The sequence below is a fragment of the Phalangium opilio genome, unplaced genomic scaffold (genome assembly GCF_054372755.1).
Source record: "Phalangium opilio isolate 3A_F unplaced genomic scaffold, DU_Popi_V2 ptg000344l_1, whole genome shotgun sequence".
Lineage (NCBI taxonomy): Eukaryota > Metazoa > Arthropoda > Arachnida > Opiliones > Phalangiidae > Phalangium > Phalangium opilio.
The window spans coordinates 101,654-118,332 of NW_028324227.1; the positions used below are offsets into that span (position 1 = coordinate 101,654).

The 16,679-nt window shown below is 35.4% G+C and overlaps 3 long non-coding RNA genes across 15 annotated transcripts; 2 read left to right on the forward strand and 1 right to left on the reverse strand.

Annotated features, from left to right (window-relative positions):
- On the forward strand, positions 1-3,065 carry LOC149609867 (uncharacterized). 4 transcript variants are annotated; one of them, XR_016376904.1, is made up of 6 exons: positions 7-284; positions 463-594; positions 682-887; positions 1,655-1,777; positions 2,523-2,796; positions 2,870-3,065. It is a non-coding gene; the product is annotated as an uncharacterized LOC149609867 (long non-coding RNA). The 4 variants fall into 4 exon arrangements; XR_016376906.1 differs by having other exon boundaries at positions 13-284; positions 682-722; XR_016376903.1 differs by having other exon boundaries at positions 1-284; positions 682-1,777.
- LOC149609868 (uncharacterized) lies at positions 1,887-15,502 on the reverse strand. 10 transcript variants are annotated; one of them, XR_016376902.1, is made up of 13 exons: positions 15,207-15,502; positions 14,899-15,028; positions 14,771-14,811; positions 13,716-13,838; positions 12,697-12,970; positions 8,028-12,623; positions 6,582-7,355; positions 6,236-6,452; positions 6,021-6,156; positions 5,751-5,956; positions 5,513-5,643; positions 3,634-5,423; positions 1,887-3,541 (listed from the first exon to the last, which is right to left on the reverse strand). It is a non-coding gene; the product is annotated as an uncharacterized LOC149609868 (long non-coding RNA). The 10 variants fall into 10 exon arrangements; XR_016376900.1 differs by having other exon boundaries at positions 14,606-14,811; XR_016376894.1 differs by having other exon boundaries at positions 8,028-10,178; positions 10,251-12,623; positions 13,716-14,811.
- Positions 11,719-13,606, forward strand: LOC149609869 (uncharacterized). Its single transcript, XR_016376910.1, has 2 exons — positions 11,719-11,859; positions 11,952-13,606. It is a non-coding gene; the product is annotated as an uncharacterized LOC149609869 (long non-coding RNA).
- Positions 15,503-16,679: the final 1,177 nt, after the last annotated feature.

The window sequence follows — 16,679 nt, forward strand, 5'->3', positions numbered from 1 at the left end:
GTATTCCAAGAGTCAAATATCGACCACAATGATCATTCTCGTAATGCACTGCCAAAGGCTGGCTGTTCTTTAGGCGGGTTATACTCCCCAACTTCCTGTTTAAATAAATAAAAAAGATGGCTGCCTTCGAATCGTACTAGTCTCGTAGTAGCTCGTAGAATTAATTTAGATGCAGTTTGAAGATTTTATATTTAATTCTATGCGACTAATGTTTTTCAGAACTATATGTTTCAACCTTCTATAGTTTAATTTATTTGTTTCAACATCACCGAAGCGAGAGAAACGTAAGTATTTTGAATAACAATTGTTTTTCATGATAATCGACCAAGGCTTAGGATTGTTTTCCTTGCGGTTTCGCGTTATTAAATACATATTTTGCATTTTTAATTAAGGGGAATCATTCTTAAATGCATAGTTCCATTGTTAATTTAATTAAAATTGAAAAAAACTACATAATTTCAGATTTTTCTTAACTACGGAGCACTGAAAGCCGTTGCTTATTGCAGTTTCAACGAACATCAAGAAGATTAGGAGTTAATCATTACACCCCCCCCCCCCCCCCGCCTTAATCAAGTCAAATTAACTCAAATAACGGTAAATAAACGTCATAGTAATTGAAACTAATCTCATTTTTATCTGAAACTCCCGTCAGAACATACTAACCTTGCATGTTTTTTTTAGGCTAAAAGATCTTCATCCCGTTCCGTTTCCACTGAAAATTTGTAAATAATTGTTATTAATTGGAGCATATCGGTAGCGGCAATATGTAACATGATTGATAGCCACCATTGTCATTATGACTTGATGATAAGGGGTGGGGCGAGAGCCTTTCGCCGCAAAAACGTCTCTCAATGGCGTAGGCTGTCTATTTAGCGCAAGTAGACATGGTAGTTTCCTATTTGATGATAGACAAAGCCCCGCCCATACCTTACCTTTTGTAGTTGTAAATAGACCATGCCCCGCCCTTACCTTACCTTTTGTAGTTGTAAATAGACCATGCCCCGCCCTTACCTTACCTTTTGTAGTTGTAAATAGACCATGCCCCGCCCTTACCTTACCTTTTGTAGTTGTAAATAGACCATGCCCCGCCCTTACCTTACCTTTTGTAGTTGTAAATAGACCATGCCCCGCCCTTACCTTACCTTTTGTAGTTGTAAATAGACCACGCCCCGGCCATACCTTACCTTTTGTAGTTGTAAATAGACGAAGCCCCGCCCATACCTTACCTTTTGTAGCTGTAAATAGACCACGCCCCGCCCATACCGTCTGTAGTTTTAAATGCTCCACGCCCCCATGACTTCAACCCTCTTTAATTGGAAATGATGAAGCGCAATTAGTACTATCGTGGGCTTTAGCTATTTAGTTCAAGGATGCACGGGAGGTTCTTATTTTCTGTTAGACGATGAAGCCCCGCCCATAGCTTCTGTAGTTAGTACTAGACCACGCCCCTAGATTTCGAGCCACTTTAATTGGAAACGATGAAGCGTTGTTAACGATTATTGTTTAAAAGTTCCCTATTTCCCTCTTAAAGGGACACGAAATTTGAGTATGACACAGTCAATTAGAATAACGTCACAGACTTTTGCGAAATCATTATACTCATTTAATTCCAATTCTTGCTCTATAGACTAAAATTGCAACCTCAAATTTTCAGAAAAGTGGCCAACTTATTGCGTTTCTCATCATTGGTATATTGCAAAAGAGAGCCGAGTGTAGTTGAAGGAACACTCTAGACGAAGCTGAAAACTCTTTGAAAGGAGGTAACGCGGTCGAAAAGGTTGGTTGATCACATTGAATATGTACTAAATAAGGTAAATAAGAGACTCTGGCTCGTCCATCCACTTTATAAATGTTTGAACATTCAAAGTAAAATTACGCTACATAAATCTATGATCCAACCCATCTTTAATTACGGTAATTTATTTTACAATATTGGCCCCAAAAAATACTTACATAGACTTCAAATTATACATAATAAATGTGCCAAATTAATATTACTCCGAAATAAGAGATCATCTGCCACAGAGGCTCTTAAAAACCTAAATTGGATGACCCTATCTCAAGAATATGAATATCAGCTATTAGTACTAATGTATAAAATCTATAATAATCAAATGCCAAAGTATATCCTTGATATGTTTCATTTAGTCGATCATAACTATAATACCCGCATAAATCTTAAAACCTTTGTTCTGCCATCAAAATTAACGACAACCAACTTGAAAAGTTTAAAAAACAGGGGAATCCAATCTTGGAATAACTTACCATGTGATATAAAAAATATAGCTAACATTAATGAGTTTAAGAGAGATGTAAAACAGCATATTTTTAATGTTTAACAATTAATTTAACTAACGGACCCCTTTGTAAACCAGTTTCGACTGAACAGGGATATCCAATAAAGCTTTAATTATTATTATTATTATTATTTAAAGGGACACGAAATAGAATAAGAATTAATGTTCAAATGTTGGAAATTAATTGGAACCAAAAAGAAGCAAATCATATTTTATTTCCTGCAGTTTCTTTTGCAAAGAAGGCTTCACCGGTGAATAAGAATTCTTTGGAATATGTCAAAGGCACCACGTGACTCCATGATACAAAGACTACCCAAGGAGTGAGATGGACAACAAAGTCCTTGTTATTCACGAGATTGCAACGCCGATTCTCCGAAGTATTAGTTTTTCGAAATAAAACTAACCAAGCTTCTTTGAACCAAGACTTTCTTTCGTCACGTCCTTATCATTATTTTCAACTCGCTGATGTCTTCTTTTCAGACCATTTAATACAACTACGGTGAGGTTTTTATTATTTTTAAAGTGTACATAATAGCTTAACCGTTAATTTGAATAATCTTAAATTGTTTTAGGTTTCCTTTTACAAAGGGTTTCACCGCAACACAATCCCAACCAGAAAATCCAGTTTTTCCCACTAATCTTGTGATTGATAAAAATTTATGGAACATTAATCGTTATTTTTAATTCTGTTTGTTTCAACCCCTTATGAGCCTGATTAAATGAATTTATTATAAGATTAAAATTAAAGAAATTTTAAAATAGTAGAAATTTTCCGTTTTCTTGCAAAATAATGAATCTAGAGTTTTCAATAAAATATTTAGAGTGAAAAGAGAGCGCTGTAATTGTTTCGAGGTAATAAAAATCTTTATTTTCTATTTAATTACAGGATTTGCTTCAATTAAAAATGAGAAATCAACATTAGCGACTTGGGGGAATTAGGCAACGGAAAACGAGTCTGTGAATAGGAGACGTCTTCATGGGGGACATGGACGTCTCGTTGATTATATCTATCAAAATAGTTATTATGAGAGGCTAAAAAACCATTTCCGCACTAAATCAAGGTAGATTTCAAGTTTTAAAAGAGTTAAAACAGCCATAATTGCATCCTGAAGCAGTACAGTAAGCAGACGACAAGACAAGAACAGCTGAGCTAGCCCTAGCAGCGATGAAAAACTTATTTACAGCCCGCCTTAATTACAATCTGTAATCGCTGTCTGCAACGTCGCCTGCTAGCGTGGAGATTCCTGAAAAACACTTTAGTTTACTTATTTATCTATTTTAAATTAAACTGGATTTGCGAATTGAACTATTACACTCGCGCTAGTTAATTACTTACGTCTTTAATGTTTAATTTTTATATTACGTCAAATCAGACTTAGAAATAGCACACGTCCACTGGTCCAAAACCAAGCCTTGACTAGTTTTTTAATTCAAAAAGTGGGGGTTACTGGTCCTCGGGACCAGTTTATTAATTACAAATCTATAGGAGAACAAAGGCTGGGACCACTCCGGAGACCGGTTTATTATTTAGGACAATAGGGGGGTCACTGGTCCCAAGGACTAGTTTAAAAATTATCCTTATTTCTAAGTCTGCGTCAAATATCTTCAAAATCATTTGCCGGTTACTGTTAGTCTGCAACGTCGTCTGCTAGCGTGGAGATTCCTTAAAGACACTTTAATTTACTTGTTTACCTATCTTAAATTAAACTGGATTTGCCAATTAAACTAATTACACACGCGCTAGTTAATTCCTTGCGTATTTAATGTTTAATTTTTATATTACGTCAAATATCTTCAAAATCATTTGCCTGTTGAAAATAATTTTGATTTATTTACAGCCCTCTTAACTTCGGGGTTTAAAAATAAATTACGCGATGTCTGAATCGTCGTCTGCTAGGAAAGTGATTCCCGAAAAACGTTTAATTTTTTAATTAAGAAATTAAAGTTAAAATAAAAGAAATATTTCAGATTTCTAAAGTGAATTCGTTGATTATTAACAGATTTAGGTTTTATATTTCATCTATATTGTACAAAGGTTCTCAACGCCCTAAACCCTGTCTATCCAATAAGCGATAGACTGAATATTCTTTATAGAAGTGCACTAACTAAAGTTAATATATTTTGTCTTGTTTTTTACCTACTTTCTAATTGCAATTTTCCCCTTTAATTTACTGTAGCCGTTCATAGTATTTATGTTCAGACTATTTCGAGTGAAATATATTTAATTTATTTAGTGAAATAGCTCAACAAGCGCTTGTCTTATGATCCTGGGACTACTTCCATTGGATTCCTCTTAGGCTTTTTAAGACAGATTAGACTAAACAAATTTAATTTAATTGCTGTTTTAATGCTAAATATACGTTGAAAACATGAATGTTATACAAATCCCGCTTTAGTTTTGGACATTTAGTATAATAATTAATTAACGCTTAGTTGTAGAGGGGTGAAATTGGCTCCATTGGAACTGTGAGGTCCGATTCATCCAGATTTCATGTAATTCAATAACTATCGAAGCTAATTACTATGACAACAAAATAAAATAACCGTAAAGCTACATTATGAAAAGTTCTCCCAAAAATACTCTTCGATCGAGATTTTATTCCAGTGTTGTAGCCCTAGAGGTTTCATGCATTTGGAAAGTTAAGGTTTTTATGGATTTATTTTGCGTTTCTTTCTTAATTACGGCTCGTATTTAGGGTCATTTAACAAGAAAAAGATTTTTCCTGATTAAATTCAGGCTCAGGAATCCGAAAAAAATGGTTTTAATTGCGTACGGTTTTTTCACGTACTTTTTTTGCATAAACTCGCGTGTTACAGTTCAATAACTTGCTCCAATATACCCAAAAACACATCACTTTAATTAAGATAAAACTAATTAAAGTCATTAAAGAAGAAACACCATATCAGGCGTTCAAGGGGCTAACCAACACAAATCAAACTCCATTGTAAGATATAAAACATAACTAACATTATTCTACCTAAAAAATCGTTGTGAAAATTAATTAAACTAATTTTAGACAGCAAATAATGTGTTTGAATTTTCCATCATTTCGAGCATTGGCAGCGTATGTTATTTTCCAATAGATATTAATACTTCTTTGCCACAGCCATGCTACTACTCGCATTCTGTTAAAAAAAAAAGATATATGTATATTTTTCTTTCTCCGTACCCCCGTTGCGACTTCCAACTGGTTTTTTCCAGTTCAACAACCAACCCTAGTTGACAGTAAACACATTAGGTTTATAATTCCCTCCTTCCTTTCCTAGGACTCCCAGGATGAATACTTTACTACCCTTCAGAGGCAAAAATATTTCTCGAAAGAGAAAAAATATCAGAGTTACGAACCTGCAAAGTTTAGTGTGAAAATTATAAGTAACAGTCTAACCCCAAGTTGAGCATTTTCCTTAATTAAGGCGTCTAATTACGGTATATTAACAAGGAAAATATATTACCTGATAAATGTTAAGTCGAGGAATAGGAAAAAAATGCTTTCAGAACCGAATTAAAAAATTTCACCGAGTTTTCCTTCAATTTTATTAAAAAAATACAAATTTGAATGAGTTTTCATAGACTTTCATCCGCGAGTATTTTTGAAACTTCATAGACTTTCCCTTGGTGAGTAGTTTTGAAACTGGCCTTCTTAGACTGCCCCGTTGGACTATAGGATAGAAACAGAGTTACGAGCCTGCAAAGTATAATCTAACGCTATTTCTATTGCTCACGTTTTTTGCTTAATTACTCGGCCCCTGTTTGTCTCTAGCCTTAAGTTTATAGTACGCTTAGATGGGGACAAATTGGACTCAAAGGGCATCCCCGTATCTCTTGTAGAACAAGAGTTACGAGCCATAAAACCTAAGCCTAACGTAAACCATTTGGAGTTAGTTCAATTTTAATGCTATAATAATTGGACACCATAATTAATTAAAGAGGTACTTACCAGGCATTAAGCGAACAGTTTCTCGAGTTTCTTAAAACTGCGTGAGCCCCCACCAAGTTATCTTTCAGCAGAGAAAGCTGTACAGCTCCTTGCCAAGTGCCAACTCGCCACGCATGTCTCTCGAGTTTGACTGAAGATAACAGCTTCTACTCGCATAACACGACGCCCCAAGCACTTCCGAGGGGTTGTTTACATCCATTATAGCAGCGGGTTGCCCCTAATATTAAATTAAAATGTCTTAATTACACTTAAATAGGCCTATCTTCCGTTCTAACTAAGCCTTGGCCCTACTGTCATTGCTTAAACCTTGGTCCTTCTTTTCCTTAATCATTGCTTTTTCGATTACCTTTGGTCTATAGATCTGAATAAAACACGAGAGTTTCTTTCACGGAATCGTGGTTTGTACACTTCTTAACCATTTTTAATTGCAATTAACGCGAGAACTTGGTTAAATTAAACTAAATACAAGCGCAAACACGTAAGGAACATGACCTTAATACCACAGCGTACGACAGGCTGCCAGGCAGTCAGCTCGGCCGCGGATAAGACCGGAAATAAGCACAGAGCATAAAGCGTCGTATTAATTAATTTTTAATGTCCAATAATGCTTTTTAAAACTAAAGGGGTGTCACTGGACATTTTAACTAATAAATGTTTTTAGTTTTTATAGGTTACCACGTCACGACGACAGTTACGATACAATGAAGGCGATTCCGGTGATGAAGTTTTCCATTCTCGCTCAAGCTATACTTGTGGCGGTATTTTTGAATTTGAGATTTCTGTAATTTTTTTATTTTCTATTTTAAACCCTAATTAAACTTACATTATGGCTCAAATTTGATTGCATTAACTAAACAGAGGTCGAGAAATCCGAAAATGTTGGTTTTGAGTTCGTACATCTGATATGTTTTGAAATATTGACCTCCGAACTTGTAACATTAAAAGTTAAATTATGCAAATTCTATAAACAATTTTTAAACTTTCTCTACGTCATTTTGTAGATATTTTGATGGTGAATTCAACTCGAGTAACCCCGTACAGATCGGGTTAGTAGTTTAGGCCCTATCTCACTCACTAGTTTCCCGCCATTTTGAAAAATGGCGGCAAAAGCACAAAGAGGCTGTAAATGGATAAATCAGTCGAAATGAGTAAATAATCGCAATCAGTTTCATCGAAATCGGCGGAATTTAAATCAGGAACATTAATAATCAGTTTTAAACCTCGTTTCTAACGCCATTAATCTGATTTTTCAATATGACACTCTAAACGGGTCACGTGACAATACGCGATAAAAATATTCCGTTAAAAATCAAGATAATTAAGGTTTAAACTCTATTTAACGAATATCAACGTAACTCGATACCAAGGATCTACTGCCAGACCTTAGGCTATAGCGTTTATAGTCGCAACACAGTTAGGTTGAAACCAAAAACGGACATGGCCTTAATTAGCGCAATAACGAATGAACCGCTAGTCGCACGATATTTGGACCACTTTCATTCGATTCCTCACAGTTTTCTACGTCAGAATCGGTTAATTAAGATTAAAGTAATGTTAATTAGAAAGGCAAAAAGACGTTGGAAAGAAAAAAAACTGAAAAAACCGGCTGCGTTTCGAGACGTTTAATGGCGTAGTTAATTAACGCTTAGTCGTAGAGAGACGCGATTAGCACCATCGGAATCAGGAGGTTTTAATCATTCAGATTAAGTGTATTTAATTTAATTAATTAAGTTAATTTCGATGGGAAATTAAAAATAACCGAAAATTGAAATTGCGAAAAATTCTCTCTCACCTAGCGTTTCAACCGAGTCTGTCATCCATAGACTTCTGATGCGTTTGCATAGGCTTAAATTTGGAGTTTTAAAAATTGGTTTTTCCCTTAATTAAGGCGTCTAATTAAGGTATATTAACAAGGAAAATATATTTCCTGATTAACTTTAAGGCGAGGAATCGGAAAAAAATGGTTTCAGAACTGTACAGCCACGTTTTTGGCCACCTCGTTCATTGTAGGCCAATTCGCGTATCACCAATCGATTCGTCGGCTAAAACTACCCCGAACTCGATATCGGAATAATTAATATAGGCCTAATTACAGCCATAAAACGAGAAAAACCCTCCTTATCCGCCCTTCTAAGGTTCAAAATGTCTCGAAATGAACCCTATCCTACGCTGGACTTCGTAACTAACGGTAATCAGTAAAAAATTGCGGTTAAAATTAATTAAAATGATTTTTTAAGCCCAAATAACGAATTTCGTTCGATTTCGTTTTCGAGTAATGGCACCCAGTTTTACTTTGCTGTAAGGTTAACGCTAGTAAGTCACGGCGCTGCCACTACCGCTGGACGAAGTAAAAAAAAGATTATTTTTCCAACTTTTTCCTCTCTAGTCTAGGACGCGACTAAGCAGATAGCGCCAGCAAGCGCAGGGAGGAATAAGAGAGGCTAACGCGTTCACTTTTAAGTTGAGTTGGTATCGTACGTCTGTGTTCTTAAAGTTTGCGTAAAAAGAGGGGGGCAGACAGCGGTAACGGGAGGGATAAGCAGTGTTGAAAAAACTGAGGTCAATAATCGCGAGACCCTCCGTAAAACAAGTCGTACCACCGCGAGAAAACCGAAGCGAAGTTTGTCTGTCCGATTTGGGACGAGGGGTTTTCAAATTATTCATATCACCTGCTATTTACTTCTGATATCACACGAATCACTTCCCGAATCTAGCAAATCACTTAAATCGCTATGAAATCAATCAAATCGTTCAACTCGCGGCACGTATCAGTGAAATAGATAGTAAATCATTCAAATCACTATAAAAACCAGTGAAATTACTATACAAAGCAGGCAAATCAAGAAATCATCAATTCAATCAAATTATTATTAAAATCACTAGCAAATCCATCAAATCCTCGTTTAGTCCCAGCCATTATAATTCAAATCAATTCCAAATACTTAAAATCACATAAATCACACCGAAGAAGACGCATTTGACTCGATTAAACACCATTTATTTCATAAAATACAAATAATTTTAAGGGACAAATTAATTTTCAATTTGTTCTATCCTTTATTACTTACCGTTCACTAATTAACAGCCTCGTAAGTTATTAAAGGGCAAGTTTGAAGCCAGCCAGACAAGAAATTGACGTTAAAGGAGAGATCTAATTTCCAGAGCTAAAACTAATTTATTTAACTTTATCTTTTGAAAATAATTTTCTAAAAATACTAAACTTAGAGCAATTAATTTTAAACTTTTCCACATTAATTTAAATGTATCAGCTCAAGTTTCAGGCTAATCGAATTTCTGGTTCCGAAGATACCTTTCAGATGAGATGGTTCTCTATTTTCAAAGGAGAGAAAAAATATTTTGTTAGTATTATATCTTTCTTTCTCCGTACCCCCGTTGCGACTTCCAACTGGTTTTTTCCAGTTCAACAACCAACCCTAGTTGAATTTTACGCTTTTAGCTCGATATTTAGAGTTAAAAGGCTCGTTATAAAATTTGAGGACGCTTCCCCTCATCTGGTTTGTATTGTGGTGTGGGAACCAATGTAAAATGAAGTTCGGAGCAATGTTATTTTTTACTTTAAACATAAATGTCAGAATATCTAGGTAATAACCATATTCTACATTTGCCGTAATTCTTGCAGCCGTGGCTGATTCATATTTATGGGACCAAGCTATTACTTTTGCACACCGGTTATGCAGTTTTCCTAATCTGGTCTGATTTTCCTTGCTGGAGTTCCCTCCTTCCTTTCCTAGGACTCCCAGGATGAATACTTTAGTACCCTTCAGAGGCAAAAATATTTCTCGAAAGAGAAAAAATATCTTTTTTTTTTAACAGAATGCGAGTAGTAGCATGGCTGTGGCAAAGAAGTATTAATATCTATTGGAAAATAACATACGCTGCCAATGCTCGAAATGATGGAAAATTCAAACACATTATTTGCTGTCTAAAATTAGTTTAATTAATTTTCACAACGGTTTTTTAGGTAGAATAATGTTAGTTATGTTTTATATCTTACAATGGAGTTTGATTTGTGTTGGTTAGCCCCTTGAACGCCTGATATGGTGTTTCTTCTTTAATGACTTTAATTAGTTTTATCTTAATTAAAGTGATGTGTTTTTGGGTATATTGGAGCAAGTTATTGAACTGTAACACGCGAGTTTATGCAAAAAAAGTACGTGAAAAAACCGTACGCAATTAAAACCATTTTTTTCGGATTCCTGAGCCTGAATTTAATCAGGAAAAATCTTTTTCTTGTTAAATGACCCTAAATACGAGCCGTAATTAAGAAAGAAACGCAAAATAAATCCATAAAAACCTTAACTTTCCAAATGCATGAAACCTCTAGGGCTACAACACTGGAATAAAATCTCGATCGAAGAGTATTTTTGGGAGAACTTTTCATAATGTAGCTTTACGGTTATTTTATTTTGTTGTCATAGTAATTAGCTTCGATAGTTATTGAATTACATGAAATCTGGATGAATCGGACCTCACAGTTCCAATGGAGCCAATTTCACCCCTCTACAACTAAGCGTTAATTAATTATTATACTAAATGTCCAAAACTAAAGCGGGATTTGTATAACATTCATGTTTTCAACGTATATTTAGCATTAAAACAGCAATTAAATTAAATTTGTTTAGTCTAATCTGTCTTAAAAAGCCTAAGAGGAATCCAATGGAAGTAGTCCCAGGATCATAAGACAAGCGCTTGTTGAGCTATTTCACTAAATAAATTAAATATATTTCACTCGAAATAGTCTGAACATAAATACTATGAACGGCTACAGTAAATTAAAGGGGAAAATTGCAATTAGAAAGTAGGTAAAAAACAAGACAAAATATATTAACTTTAGTTAGTGCACTTCTATAAAGAATATTCAGTCTATCGCTTATTGGATAGACAGGGTTTAGGGCGTTGAGAACCTTTGTACAATATAGATGAAATATAAAACCTAAATCTGTTAATAATCAACGAATTCACTTTAGAAATCTGAAATATTTCTTTTATTTTAACTTTAATTTCTTAATTAAAAAATTAAACGTTTTTCGGGAATCACTTTCCTAGCAGACGACGATTCAGACATCGCGTAATTTATTTTTAAACCCCGAAGTTAAGAGGGCTGTAAATAAATCAAAATTATTTTCAACAGGCAAATGATTTTGAAGATATTTGACGTAATATAAAAATTAAACATTAAATACGCAAGGAATTAACTAGCGCGTGTGTAATTAGTTTAATTGGCAAATCCAGTTTAATTTAAGATAGGTAAACAAGTAAATTAAAGTGTCTTTAAGGAATCTCCACGCTAGCAGACGACGTTGCAGACTAACAGTAACCGGCAAATGATTTTGAAGATATTTGACGCAGACTTAGAAATAAGGATAATTTTTAAACTAGTCCTTGGGACCAGTGACCCCCCTATTGTCCTAAATAATAAACCGGTCTCCGGAGTGGTCCCAGCCTTTGTTCTCCTATAGATTTGTAATTAATAAACTGGTCCCGAGGACCAGTAACCCCCACTTTTTGAATTAAAAAACTAGTCAAGGCTTGGTTTTGGACCAGTGGACGTGTGCTATTTCTAAGTCTGATTTGACGTAATATAAAAATTAAACATTAAAGACGTAAGTAATTAACTAGCGCGAGTGTAATAGTTCAATTCGCAAATCCAGTTTAATTTAAAATAGATAAATAAGTAAACTAAAGTGTTTTTCAGGAATCTCCACGCTAGCAGGCGACGTTGCAGACAGCGATTACAGATTGTAATTAAGGCGGGCTGTAAATAAGTTTTTCATCGCTGCTAGGGCTAGCTCAGCTGTTCTTGTCTTGTCGTCTGCTTACTGTACTGCTTCAGGATGCAATTATGGCTGTTTTAACTCTTTTAAAACTTGAAATCTACCTTGATTTAGTGCGGAAATGGTTTTTTAGCCTCTCATAATAACTATTTTGATAGATATAATCAACGAGACGTCCATGTCCCCCATGAAGACGTCTCCTATTCACAGACTCGTTTTCCGTTGCCTAATTCCCCCAAGTCGCTAATGTTGATTTCTCATTTTTAATTGAAGCAAATCCTGTAATTAAATAGAAAATAAAGATTTTTATTACCTCGAAACAATTACAGCGCTCTCTTTTCACTCTAAATATTTTATTGAAAACTCTAGATTCATTATTTTGCAAGAAAACGGAAAATTTCTACTATTTTAAAATTTCTTTAATTTTAATCTTATAATAAATTCATTTAATCAGGCTCATAAGGGGTTGAAACAAACAGAATTAAAAATAACGATTAATGTTCCATAAATTTTTATCAATCACAAGATTAGTGGGAAAAACTGGATTTTCTGGTTGGGATTGTGTTGCGGTGAAACCCTTTGTAAAAGGAAACCTAAAACAATTTAAGATTATTCAAATTAACGGTTAAGCTATTATGTACACTTTAAAAATAATAAAAACCTCACCGTAGTTGTATTAAATGGTCTGAAAAGAAGACATCAGCGAGTTGAAAATAATGATAAGGACGTGACGAAAGAAAGTCTTGGTTCAAAGAAGCTTGGTTAGTTTTATTTCGAAAAACTAATACTTCGGAGAATCGGCGTTGCAATCTCGTGAATAACAAGGACTTTGTTGTCCATCTCACTCCTTGGGTAGTCTTTGTATCATGGAGTCACGTGGTGCCTTTGACATATTCCAAAGAATTCTTATTCACCGGTGAAGCCTTCTTTGCAAAAGAAACTGCAGGAAATAAAATATGATTTGCTTCTTTTTGGTTCCAATTAATTTCCAACATTTGAACATTAATTCTTATTCTATTTCGTGTCCCTTTAAATAATAATAATAATAATAATTAAAGCTTTATTGGATATCCCTGTTCAGTCGAAACTGGTTTACAAAGGGGTCCGTTAGTTAAATTAATTGTTAAACATTAAAAATATGCTGTTTTACATCTCTCTTAAACTCATTAATGTTAGCTATATTTTTTATATCACATGGTAAGTTATTCCAAGATTGGATTCCCCTGTTTTTTAAACTTTTCAAGTTGGTTGTCGTTAATTTTGATGGCAGAACAAAGGTTTTAAGATTTATGCGGGTATTATAGTTATGATCGACTAAATGAAACATATCAAGGATATACTTTGGCATTTGATTATTATAGATTTTATACATTAGTACTAATAGCTGATATTCATATTCTTGAGATAGGGTCATCCAATTTAGGTTTTTAAGAGCCTCTGTGGCAGATGATCTCTTATTTCGGAGTAATATTAATTTGGCACATTTATTATGTATAATTTGAAGTCTATGTAAGTATTTTTTGGGGCCAATATTGTAAAATAAATTACCGTAATTAAAGATGGGTTGGATCATAGATTTATGTAGCGTAATTTTACTTTGAATGTTCAAACATTTATAAAGTGGATGGACGAGCCAGAGTCTCTTATTTACCTTATTTAGTACATATTCAATGTGATCAACCAACCTTTTCGACCGCGTTACCTCCTTTCAAAGAGTTTTCAGCTTCGTCTAGAGTGTTCCTTCAACTACACTCGGCTCTCTTTTGCAATATACCAATGATGAGAAACGCAATAAGTTGGCCACTTTTCTGAAAATTTGAGGTTGCAATTTTAGTCTATAGAGCAAGAATTGGAATTAAATGAGTATAATGATTTCGCAAAAGTCTGTGACGTTATTCTAATTGACTGTGTCATACTCAAATTTCGTGTCCCTTTAAGAGGGAAATAGGGAACTTTTAAACAATAATCGTTAACAACGCTTCATCGTTTCCAATTAAAGTGGCTCGAAATCTAGGGGCGTGGTCTAGTACTAACTACAGAAGCTATGGGCGGGGCTTCATCGTCTAACAGAAAATAAGAACCTCCCGTGCATCCTTGAACTAAATAGCTAAAGCCCACGATAGTACTAATTGCGCTTCATCATTTCCAATTAAAGAGGGTTGAAGTCATGGGGGCGTGGAGCATTTAAAACTACAGACGGTATGGGCGGGGCGTGGTCTATTTACAGCTACAAAAGGTAAGGTATGGGCGGGGCTTCGTCTATTTACAACTACAAAAGGTAAGGTATGGCCGGGGCGTGGTCTATTTACAACTACAAAAGGTAAGGTAAGGGCGGGGCATGGTCTATTTACAACTACAAAAGGTAAGGTAAGGGCGGGGCATGGTCTATTTACAACTACAAAAGGTAAGGTAAGGGCGGGGCATGGTCTATTTACAACTACAAAAGGTAAGGTAAGGGCGGGGCATGGTCTATTTACAACTACAAAAGGTAAGGTAAGGGCGGGGCATGGTCTATTTACAACTACAAAAGGTAAGGTATGGGCGGGGCTTTGTCTATCATCAAATAGGAAACTACCATGTCTACTTGCGCTAAATAGACAGCCTACGCCATTGAGAGACGTTTTTGCGGCGAAAGGCTCTCGCCCCACCCCTTATCATCAAGTCATAATGACAATGGTGGCTATCAATCATGTTACATATTGCCGCTACCGATATGCTCCAATTAATAACAATTATTTACAAATTTTCAGTGGAAACGGAACGGGATGAAGATCTTTTAGCCTAAAAAAAACATGCAAGGTTAGTATGTTCTGACGGGAGTTTCAGATAAAAATGAGATTAGTTTCAATTACTATGACGTTTATTTACCGTTATTTGAGTTAATTTGACTTGATTAAGGCGGGGGGGGGGGGGGTGTAATGATTAACTCCTAATCTTCTTGATGTTCGTTGAAACTGCAATAAGCAACGGCTTTCAGTGCTCCGTAGTTAAGAAAAATCTGAAATTATGTAGTTTTTTTCAATTTTAATTAAATTAACAATGGAACTATGCATTTAAGAATGATTCCCCTTAATTAAAAATGCAAAATATGTATTTAATAACGCGAAACCGCAAGGAAAACAATCCTAAGCCTTGGTCGATTATCATGAAAAACAATTGTTATTCAAAATACTTACGTTTCTCTCGCTTCGGTGATGTTGAAACAAATAAATTAAACTATAGAAGGTTGAAACATATAGTTCTGAAAAACATTAGTCGCATAGAATTAAATATAAAATCTTCAAACTGCATCTAAATTAATTCTACGAGCTACTACGAGACTAGTACGATTCGAAGGCAGCCATCTTTTTTATTTATTTAAACAGGAAGTTGGGGAGTATAACCCGCCTAAAGAACAGCCAGCCTTTGGCAGTGCATTACGAGAATGATCATTGTGGTCGATATTTGACTCTTGGAATACCTCGCCACTAAACTGTTTCGCTTTGTCACGTGGGCCCGGGAGATCATAACTCGGGGATATTTATCCTGGAATAAGACAAGAGAGGTGGTGGGGCTTGAGTTCCGTAGGTGGCTTTCTCTTGAACCTAAAATGATAGAGACAAAATGAAGGTACCCATTTAAAGTTAACATTCTCGAGAATATTGTGTTCAAATAGCATTTAAATACAACGACAATTAAGTTAATTACAACGGAAATACGTCGCGATGTATTTCCTATGGCCCCTTGAAAGTTGGCTTTCTCACGATACTCCCATTCCCCTACCATCTACCCCTTTTTGGAGCACCCTGTATGTACTGCAGCGGACGACAGACCAATTTCTTCCCGTTATTCACCCCCATGAATCCCGAGCTAAGCCTAACTTCCGGCGAAAGGGAATAAGGTGGATTTTATTAGTGGACAAGTGGACAATTGACCCCCTTCCTCTGATTTAATTTATAAACTGGTCCAGGTAATTTTTAAACTGGTCATTTGCCCTGTGCCACCGCATTATTTCCCCCTGTTCCGGACTCTCGTGAGTCGTGAGTGTGACAGCTTAATCAGTTCAGAGTTGCTTGTTTGAACTGAATTGATCTGAAACTGAAGTCGGTTTCTTTCCGCGCGGCTTTTTTGAATTCTTTCCCCCCCCCCCGGATATATTTCCTATATTAAAACCGACAATACCCAAATGACTCTCAAAACATGGATTAACTAACGCTAGGGATTGTTCACTAACTGGGTTTCCCATGTAATTCTATCGCCAACTACATGTTCCGAATTATTCCTTGATTCCCCTCTTCATTCCCCCAATTTATTGGACCAAAACGGATGTAGATATGGCGCCATCTCTCGGCAAAATAAATCGTTTTGCCCAATTTAGGCAGTATTTCAATTTTGACGTCATAGACCACGTGATATTTGGTCCAATTTTCTTATAACTTCCTGTTAGGGATAGTAGCTGCTGCTAGGGGGCGTTTGGAACATGCATGCGTTATCTTTTTGGGGGAACGAACTATCCCTAGCGTTAGTTAATCCATGCTCAAAAATACCCAAAATCTTATTTAACAAACTTGAATAAATTTTTATTGACTTTTACCTTTTTAATGGTATTTTTCTCTCTCCATATAAGGCCGATGAACCAAGGCTTAGTTTTGTTCGTTTGTGACGTCATC